The sequence below is a fragment of the Galeopterus variegatus genome, unplaced genomic scaffold (genome assembly GCF_000696425.1).
Source record: "Galeopterus variegatus unplaced genomic scaffold, G_variegatus-3.0.2 Scaffold2507, whole genome shotgun sequence".
Lineage (NCBI taxonomy): Eukaryota > Metazoa > Chordata > Mammalia > Dermoptera > Cynocephalidae > Galeopterus > Galeopterus variegatus.
In genome coordinates, this window is record NW_007728618.1 from 81,313 (window position 1) to 92,413 (window position 11,101).

The 11,101-nt window shown below is 39.9% G+C and overlaps 1 pseudogene; it reads left to right on the forward strand.

Moving 5' to 3' along the window:
• The first annotated feature begins 657 nt into the window (after positions 1-657).
• Positions 658-1,038, forward strand: LOC103598111 (annotated as a pseudogene).
• Positions 1,039-11,101: the final 10,063 nt, after the last annotated feature.

The window sequence follows — 11,101 nt, forward strand, 5'->3', positions numbered from 1 at the left end:
TATACAAGGTTTCCTTATTGGAACAATGATACACAAAAACACTTAGAGACTATTTGCAAGCTCAGAAGGAAGCCGGAACTGTCTGAGGAGTGTCTATGCATGCACATGCGGTGGTCAGTCTTTATTCTTGTTGAACCCTCCTTGCTTCAGCTAGGCAGATTCGTGGCCAGAGTGCCAAGGCTGGTCAGTGTGCCTTGGACAGGGTGCAGCGGGTGGACAGAAGGGCAGTGACACACGAGTGAGTGAGGTCATGTTCTCGCCCTTTGCCAATACTTCCCTTTGCTCACTCAGAGAGGGGTCTGCAGAGCCTGCCCTGAGTGGGTGAATGGCCCACCCCATCTGCACCTGCTGCTTGTCAGCACCTCCTTTGCTCCAGATGGTGCTAGATCCATGAGAAAGGCGGGGTTTCTAAGAAATCATCTTGAAAATATGCTACCTAATCCAATGTAAGTCTAAGAATTATAAAAGCAAGATCGTGCATCTATGCAAATACCTGTTTTCTAGAGTACTATTTTATGACAAAATGCAAAAGTAAGTCTTCTGGGCCCCGCCGTGGGTCCTAGCAGCTCGGGTGGCAGGAGGAGCAGCAGTGGCCCAGCGGCCCGGCTTCGCAAAGGCTCCCGGAGGCACCCAGCACGCACCTTCTCCGCCACCAGGATGCCCAAGGGGAAGGTCAGCTCAGCTGAAAGGGCAGAGAAAGAGGAGCCCAAGAGGAGATGCGCGAGATTGTCAGCTAACCCTGCTCCTGCAAAAGTGGAAACGAAGCCAGAAAAGGCAGCAGCAAAGGATAAATCTTCAGACAAAAAAGTACAAACAAAAGGGAAAAGGGGGGCAAAGGGAAAACAGGCTGAAGTGACTAACCAAGAAACTAAAGAAGATTTACCTGCAGAAAATGGAGAAACTAAAAACGAGGTGAGTCCAGCCTCTGATGAAACAGGAGAGAAAGAATCCAAGTCTGATTAATATCGAAAAATATCCAGAGGAATATTTTTACCCACTATTTTGTAAATGCAAGTTTTTTAGTAGTTCTAGAAACATTTTTAAGAAGGAGGGAATCCCACCTCATCCCATTTTTTAAGTGTAAATGCTTTTTTCTTAAAAGGTGAAATCATTTGCTGCTTGTTTAATTTTTGGTGCAACCAGAAAATAGTGGAATATTGAATTATTGGAGGCTTTGACTGTCTTGGGTGTCAGCTTAACATTCCATAGATGGGGGGGTGTAGTTTTTATATCCTGTAATACAAAGCATAATAAATGGCCATTTGAGGTCACAGTCATATGTTTACTGTGTCTTGAACATTTAAAATTAGTTCTATTCCCATGTTATTTTTAGTAGAATTGTTTCTTAAAGAAGACCACTCCTTCATCATTACTCTTTCTGTCAGAACCGTGTGCACTCTGTAACATCTTTGGTCATGGTAGTCCAGTTTTTCTAATAATTTCATTAATGTGTTGTGAATAATTGGAAATTTGACTATGTAGTATATACGATATTAAATTGTGAATTGGTGGGACTTACGTAACAGCTTACCAACATCTGGAGGTACTGGTGCTTGATATCCTCTTAAGGAAAATTTGCCTCCAAATTTGAAGCTGGAAGGTCACTGGAAAAACCTTTTTAAAAAATCATGATACGAGGATTTTTAGAATTTTTGGTACATATGTTAAGAATTGTGCACAAATTGAAATGTCTGTAATGATCCTCAACACAACCAATAAAATCTCAATTATGAAAGAAAAAAATAAGTAAGTCTTCTGAAAGACGGAAGCTCAAATAACCAATGTATTTCAATACAAGATTAAATCAAGAACAAACTTTCAGAAAGCAATAGTCAAAGCCTGAGACTAGAGAAATCCATAGGATGACTTTTATCTCCAGTTCTAGAGATGGCAGGGCCTGGAGCGGGGGTCAACTACCACCATACTTGTTTCTCCAAGGACACTTGCTCTTTCTAATGAAATCAGAGAAAGATGCACTAAGAGAGTATTCTCTGCTTGACTTAAGTAGGAAACATTCTCAAGGATGAAAAAAATCCACAAAAATAAAGAAACAAAGGTCTGGGGCGAAGCATTTTCAGGTGTCCTTCCATAAACTAGCCTGACAATTGCCAGGAACACTCAAAAGGCCCAAAGTGTCCATTATTCACGGTTGGGTCCAACATTAAATCTCCAAATCAATAAACATTTTAAAGCCAACAAAGAGTACTTTAGACATGAGGTGGAGAGAGGTTTGTTTCTTTTTAATGGGAACTTGGCTACCATTTCTAACACAAAGGTAATTTGCTTCTGGACTGTAAGAAAAGGAGATCTTAGAGTGAAGGAAAGAAATGCTGTAATTCTGAATAAACCACTGCAAATCAGGCATCCTAAATAGGGTCGATTAGAGGTATATTCACAATCTCCCTTTGCATTCATGTCACAGCCTCTCTCTCACGCCTAATCTCCACCCCACCCCCAAGCACAAGTTTCTTAGGGATGGGGGTGGACAGTAGGTGGCGATGTAGGTTAACAAGTGAACTTGAACCTGGACTTCACAGAGTCCAGACAGACTGCAGGGGAGAGTGCAGCTTACTACACCTTGTGGCCACTTTAAAGGAAATGGGGACCTTATCTGTCTGCAGCAAGGAAAGGGCTAACCCAACACACTGTAGGACTTCAGCCCAAGCCTACCCCAGTCATAGTCTGTTTTCTCCCCGATTTACACCAATGCTGAAAGTCTTTCCACTCACGTCAATTGTCCCATTCACAGTTCAACATGGGTTATACATAAAAGTAATTGTGCAACCAATTCAAACAAAATGAAATGAAACAAAAACGCATCATGAAAAACTAATACTATATAAATAGTGATACTAGAAGCTCACTAAATTTTATCACAAAAGACACAGATTATGCTGTTTTATTTTTCCTCTGTTTCCTCTTCCTGAAGGTTCCAAATTAGAGCACTCAATTGTGAGAAAAAAAAAAAAAAAGGAAAATTATTAAAAATACTAGGATTTCTCGAGTTGTGGTCCCCAAACAACCTACATCAGTATTATTGAACATGTGTATTAAAATGCATAATTTCAGTCACTACTGAATCCGTTGTTCTCAACATGGAGCTAAGGAAGCCACATTTCAGCCGGCTCCTGACTTAGGCAATACAATTACTCTTCATGTCTTATGCTTCACTGAACAGCATACCAAGAAGTAGGTGAAAGCCTTTCTGAATAACAGTATTTGTTCTCAGGGCAATAGCAAAAGCTGGAACTTATAAGGAGAAAGTTTTCTCTCTCCCCTCCCGTCATCATGACAGATCATAGAGTAAGTAATATTCTCTTTCTTTTTTTATTTTGTGTCTTGCCTATTTCCAAAGACGCCTTGACCTGGAAATCATAAACATCTTAATTTTTCAAGGGCATACAATTTTAACACTTAGGGGTTTTGAATGAGGTGGACACATTTGGAAGATATCTTAAAAAATTGATTCAGCATATGCTGTGTGTCAGTCAGAGCAAGACCACATGTTTGATAAATTACAGGGACACCCCCACAGTGTTTGGGGGGACCATCAGGATGCAAAAAAAAAAACAACCCTGTAATTAAAGAAATAGTGGTTAGAAGTAGACTTGATTATAAAATCCTGAGAGCCTGTCCCAGATAATTTTTGAGAAGAGGTCACCTCACTAGATGAGATCAAGATGGCACAGGCTTAGCATTTTTGAGGGGAAGCTCCCTTTATCAAAGTTGCATTTATTTATATTACATTATTAGACTCAGCAACTCTATAGAGGCACCTAGGTAAATGATAATCCTGGATAAAACCAAAGTGTTATATAGAAGGTTAGGACCTTTGTATAGCTGAGTCTCCTAACAGAAGGTGCAGTAGAGAAAAAGACCTATGTCTTTTTAAACTATAGCAACAACAGCAAAATAACAGACAGACACACAGTGGATGAGAAATATAACCATTTCTCATCTCTTATCCCTCTGTCTCATTTTAGGGAAAAAAAGAAAGCTGGATGCCAAGTGCCCACATTACAATTTAAAAAGAACACAGATGCCCCACAACTTGGGGAGTCCTAGGAGACTGACAAGTCTCATCTCCCTGCTTTGGAGCCTGCCTTGCCCCCAACCTATTGCTTCCAATTCCTTCTTGGAAGGCGTAGCCAGCCCACTGCCATCACCACCAGCTACCACCAACTGCATTTCGGCAGAGAATCTTAGTGAAGTGCGTAAATCCCATATGGGGCGGCTGCAAGCAGAGCTATCATCAGGCTGGCTGAGCTATTTTTGGAACCATCTTAACTCGTAGCCAGCCCACTGCCATCACCACCAGCTACCACCAACTGCATTTCGGCAGAGAATCTTAGTGAAGTGCGTAAATCCCATACGGGGCGGCTGCAAGCAGAGCTATCATCAGGCTGGCTGAGCTATTTTTGGAACCATCTTAACTGATTGTCTGCCACCGCTGTCCTCTACTCTAGCCCTCTCTCTCTCCCAACCTGAGACGCCCAAGATTGACTGATCAATAATATGATAAAGAGCAGACAGCCGAAGGGAACTGGTAAACAACTGACAAAAATAGATTTAGGAGAGATACACGATACAGAGAACATGGTTAAGGCTGGGGCATCTTCAGGCAGCCTGTGTAAGAAGACAGGCATCACAGATGGACTGGGGGTGGGGATGGCGGGGGAGACTGCAACACAAAATAATTCTCAAGGAGCATTCTCTGTCTCTCTCTTCTCTCTCTCTTTTCCTCCACCACATGCTGTATGTGGGTTCTTGATTTAGCAGGGAGGAACAAAGTGTTTCATGCACAACTTGCTCCTTAACCTTTCGAAGCTTGCTGCTTTCTGCACTTAGTATGAGCTGGTGGGCACAGCAGTGGCTAGACAGTTCAGGCTATTACCCTGAAGGAAGAGAGAATTCAGCAACAGAGTTTCAGGGGACCCAAACCAACTGGCTCTCTTTGCTCCTAAGGAGCCTCCTTACCATGCTTGGTCGCTGGGGTGAAAGAGCAACCCTGCAAGGGCCACATGGACCCCCACTCAAAAGGCAGGCTGCCTCCCAGGTTTCTAGGAGTTGGTGCTAACCGTCCTGCTTAATTCTCCTAAAATAATGGAACCCTTGGCTTTAGCTTTTTGCAGTAGGGTTTTCCTCTCCCACCATTATCTGCATTTTTTCTTTCCAATGTCTTAATACTCCTGGTCAAGCAAAGCAGAACAGCATGCTGGGCAGAGGCTGGAAGGCAGAGGGGCCTGAGTCCCAGGTGGAATCCCCTCCATCTTTCCTCTTTGTGCCTGCCTCACCTTGAACAAATCATTCAACTTCGTGGCTGCCCCAGGAAACTTTGGAATATGTAAATTGAATCACAACACTCATACTTAAAACATTCCCTGCAGCTTCTTGTCACTCTTATAATAAGATGCAAACAAACTCCTTGCTTTCATCGGCAAGACCCTGCCTGGCCCTCACCTCTTTTCTTACCACCTCCTCCCTTGTTCACTCACCAGCCTCATGTGCTTGCCTTCTGTCCTGCAGACACACCTACTGTGTGCCCGCCTTCATGCTGACATGACCCTCTACCTGAATCGCCTCTCCCAGGATCTCACCAGGCAGTATCTCATCCCTCCTCAGGGAGGTCCTTCCTGACAGCCTCCTACCCCTGGCTCACAACGCTGTAACCTAACCTCCCTTTCCTCCTAACAAATCACCCTGAGAAAATCATGCTATTTATTTGTTGACTTGCTAATTGCCTGTCTCTTGTCTCTAAAATATAAGCTGCCTTGTTTACAGCTACATTATCAGCACTTAGAAATAGGGGTATGCAATAAATATTGTGTGAATATTATTGAACACACAAGTTTTCTCACTCAAACGAGAGGAATAATACTTCTTTGACAGGGTTGTTGAGAGGACCAAATAGGAAAACGAACATAAATTGTTAACCGTGGTACCTGGAACATCTTTAATATTTACATTTTTTTTAGAGTTAAAGGCCACTTTCTCCAATTCTAACCACCAGAGATACCTTTCCACTACCCTGATTGTTCAAAATCTTTGAATCTTTTTCAAATGCTCTCTCCAAATAAGTCTCTAAGTTTTCCTGACCCAATATGCCCCCTCTTGACCAAGTTACTTTGATGCTTTTCTTATTAAAATAATCCAAGAAAAGCAGCAAAGTGAAAAGAATTACTTGAATTTCTCGGATAATGTATGGGAACAAAGCGAAAGGTTCAGCCTTCAGTCCAAGGAATGTCCATCTTGCCCTGCCACAAGGGTAGGTGGGCACACTCCGATTCCCCTATAAACAACAATAGAAGACAATGGAAATGAATGTTCTATTACCTTCACAAGGCTAGAAATCTTGGAGGCTTTCTGACGTTTATGGACTAGTGAGACCAGAGCCCCAAGGGTTCCTGAAGGAAGAGCTCACTCGGACGACATTAGGTCTTAGGCAAAAAGTGGAAAATAAGATAACCAGGAGCATTGAACAATGTATAGTGTCCTAATTACAGAATTTGCTAAAGAGCCCTGCAAATAAACAAAGCAACAGAAATAGGACAACTTGGGAGACACAAGCAGAGTCACAGCCAATACTGGCTTGAGCACCTCTTCTGCAGCATGGGGGGCAGGAAGCATTGGCCTCACAGAAGTCCATTTCCAACCCCTTAACTACAAATCTTCAGAGACAATATTTTTATCTGTTTCCCGCGAGCTGTTTCATGTATGAAACTAGGTTGTAAATTCCACGTGTACTGGACCTGAAGATGACTCTATGACTCTTGTATATTACACAGTGCCTGGTAGAGCTTCAACAGTCAACATTTTCCAACTGGCATGTGGGATCCTCTTCAAAGACCTACATAACAAGATTAGTCCTCTAAAGAAGTAAAACCACTGAGTTTTCTCTGATCCCAACATTTGACATCATATCATTTAAACCACAGCTGAGTTCCATTAGTTTGCAAATTTTCCAACTGGCATGTGGGATCCTCTTCAAAGACCTACATAACAAGATTAGTCCTCTAAAGAAGTAAAACCACTGAGTTTACTCTGATCCCAACATTTGACATCATATCATTTAAACCACAGCTGAGTTCCATTAGTTTGCAAAAGTTGGGGAAAATGTTGAAGGAGGTGCCTTTTGCTTATAGTAGTAGCTGCCTTTGGTCTGAGCACTTTTACGCATTTATTAATTCTGCTGTTTCCGCTTATTTCCTACTGAGAAACAGGCTGGTATTACCTACTGTTGTATATCAAGGCACATTGAGGACTTAGCCAAAGCAAACAGCAAGAGAGGAAAAAAGACTAAGCTATAGCTTCATTTCTACTTAGCCTAGTTGCAAAATCTCATGTGCCATCTCATAATCAGCTGTTAGTTTAATTATGAAATACCTGAATGCTGTGTAATTACAGCTGTTTTTCATGAATGGCTGCCTCCTTGTAAAGTAAAACATCCAGCTAAGTAGTAACACCTGGAATCTAGAATGATCGTCTTTTCTTGGCAAGAACAACTGAACGGAGTAGTGATTGTGTTCACACCTTATGGGGACTTCTTGAAGTGGCCATCATTAACTCTTTGACAGGTGTAATTATATGCAACGAGAAAACTTGATAACCATTTTTGATCCAGAAGATAAAGCAAAACCTCCTTTGAGTTATCAACAATTTTCCAAAACGTATATTTAGAAAGAATTTCACATTTCAAGGCCAAGGAAAGTAGAAAGCCATCCTGAAGAAAAGCAGTTTCATACGTGGTGATGAACAAAGAAAAAGGATGAGACATAACAATTTTATCTCCTTAAACAATGGCTCCGCTGTTTATAAAACAACTATAAATGATGCTGTAATTACAAAGGTCTTCACTCGCTATTACTAAAGTAAAAAAGAAAGTGAATTGTGATGGTCCTGGTTTCCAAATTATAGGACTTTTCAGGAAATGAAGCAACAGATGTTGATACTAATCCATGAAAACTCTGCTAACATTGCCATAAGTGAAAGTGTCACTGCCGGTGCGTTTGCAATGAGAACTGCAGCCAGCTTCATCACTTTTCTGATACCTGCATACTACCATTTGGAAATCAAAGTCCAAGCTTAATCACCAGCTATAGCTTCATCATGACCTAGGCCTTACAAATAGTTTAGTAGAAAAATAATATTTCTACCGTCTTGTTCTATAAGAATGTAGGAAGCCACTTAGTAAAGTTACTAGCTTACTCTACTTCCATGTCAGACCAAGATATATATAACCCTAAAGTTCTCAAGCCAGAATACACTCTTCAGTGTGTGATTCCTGGTTATAAGAATATGTGAAATGTTTTAAATATTTGCTAAGCATTTGATGATATTCAATAAAACTTCTATAAATGTCTAAAGTAGCTTTATTTCATTGTTGTCAGATGAAAATGGAAACCTTGATGGATATGGCACTAGAAATGATTAAGATCCATATTTCAAAAATGTTCTCTTTGTAACACTTGCTGCTGCCAAGGAAAGAGATTCGGGATACTTAAGGAATACATTAGATCCTCTTAGTCACCAAAAACTATTTTATTCTTAAACATTTTTTTTTACCGTCTCCAGACCTGTGGTATTTTACTAGTTACACATAAGAAACACAAAGAAAAAGTTGGTATACTAATCCTGAATTAAAATTTTAAAAACTAAAAAAATTCTCTTAACAACCTGCTTATATATTCTCTATGATCATTTATTAGAATGGAGACAACACACACAGGCACACACACACATATGCACGTAAGGCAGAAAAAAATACCCCATGTTACACAACATAATTTCTTACTCTTCATCCTCCTGAACAACTAAGCTTTTGGAAATCCTGTGTTAGCAGAGATGCTGCATTTATACTTCTACCTTCAGTAAAACTTTATTAATTAAAAATCAAACACAAATTCAGAATTCGTAACAAAATCTAGGCTGATAAGTAATTCTATATTATTCGTAAAGAATGGGTATGTTAAGAGAATTAATGTATCAAACCAGTTTGCTGAGCCTATTTACCTTATAAAAATAAAACAGTTTAAGCATGCTACAAGTAACTGAGAATATTTTATTTTAATCAGTAAAATGGTAATAAGTCAGGTTTATATATTCTCTAAGATCACTTATTAGGACAGAGATAAATACACACATGCACACACACACACATATACATATTTATCTTGGTCCAGTTAATTCTATGTATTTGATGTTATTGTATGTATCTGAAAGCAATTTAAATTTTTAGAAATCCATTTTATTAATTCTTTCTTCTGAATTCATTAATTCGGACTGACTTACCCCTCTGGCTATTGGAAATTGTAACAGGTGACTTGCTCATAGAGTTTCAGTCTCTTCCAGCAATTCTTAACAGAGCACAGAATTCTTTAGCATTCATCTGATGCATTGTTATCAAATACTATTGCCTAGAAAACTAACTTGTCTTTCAAGCAAGACACTCTAATTAACTTCCCTGAGCTGGACTTAATTCTGTTAAAACCATTTCCTCAAATTTTACTTAATTGAGGCAAAGGACTTTTGTTAGTCAAATTAACTCAAGGCGATTTATTTAGATAAAGGCAATTCTCCTTGGATTAGTGTTTTCACAACCCCAAACAACAAAGGATTTAAAATAATTTCATTTCCAAAGCCTCAGAAAATTACCATATAATACAAGACCAGATGCAGTATTTTCTGTAAAACAAACTGAGTTGATTCTTTCGGAATAAGATAAGTATTTTTTTTTTCAGTCTACAGTATTCAATCAACTGATGAGTTTTGGGCTTTTAGGCATCCATAGTGAAACTAATAGTTGAGGTATTTTGTCCAATTTAATAATCTGAGAACCTTGAATATTATGAAATTCTCTCTACTGCTTGAATGATTAGACCTATGGATCTAGTGCATAGCTTTTTCTTTTTTTTCTTTTTTTTTTGACTGGTAAGGAGATCGTAACACCAGGCTTGGTGTCTGCACCACACTCAGCCTGTGAGCCAACCAGCCATCCCTATATAGGATCCGAACCCACAGACACGGCGCTACCAGCACCGCACTCTCCCAAGTGAGCCACAGGGCTAGCTCTGGTGCATAGCTTTCTTAACCCCACAGGTCTTATCTCGGATATCCCAGTCTCATCATTTCTTTAAATATGACTCAAACAGTGATTTAACTGTCGCCCAGCTGAAGCACTGGCTTGCTTCCAGTTTTAATCATAGCAGATTAGAATTTGTGAAAATCATATGCTGACATCAATCACTGCAGATACCTGCGGATCTGCCTCCCTAAGTGAATAACCAAGAACAAAACAATGGATGACAGTGAATCACAAAAAGAGCTCCTTACCTCCCTCAAACTTCTGATTATAGATCCATCTAATGTGGACAGTTGAAGATAGAGATAAACACTCCCTTTTCCCTTTTCAGTCACACTCGTGTTTGTGTTTTTCTACTCCTCCAACAAACCAAGTGTATTTCTTCCATAAGCCCTTAACTTTTGTGAATGCTTCTGCACAGAAGACTCTTCCACTAAACCTTCCCAAGTATCAAATGTCCAAAGTTCAACTATCTTTTTCTCAGGAAGGCTTCCAGGACAGTCCTGTCTAAAGTTGGACTTCTTCCCACCTTCAGGCATTTACTTTGCCCTGTTTAATTTTATTCATTGCATTTGGCATTATCTGAACTCACTTACGTGCTCATATATTCACAGGTATCTCAAACAGAATGCAGACCTCATAAAGACAGAAACACTGTTGCTTTTGTTCACCACCACTTTACAAGCACCTAAAATAAAAGTCACTTTAAATGAAGAGTTCTCTAATCTTCCATATGCCTTAGAGTTTGGAATCCTAGGTAATTTAGTTTACTTCCCAAATGTAATTTCTACAAATGCACCTCTCTTATGGTCCTTGGACCAAATCTGGCCTACCGCCTATTTTAGTAAATAAAGTTTTGTTGGAAATCAACCTTTTCTGTTAGTTTGCATATTGTCCATGGCTGTTTTTGTGCTACAGCAGCATAATTGGGTACTTCTAACAGAGGCCACATTGTTCTCAAGCCTAAAACATTTACTATCTGGCCATTTATAGAAAAAGTTAGCCAATCCCTATATCGACTCT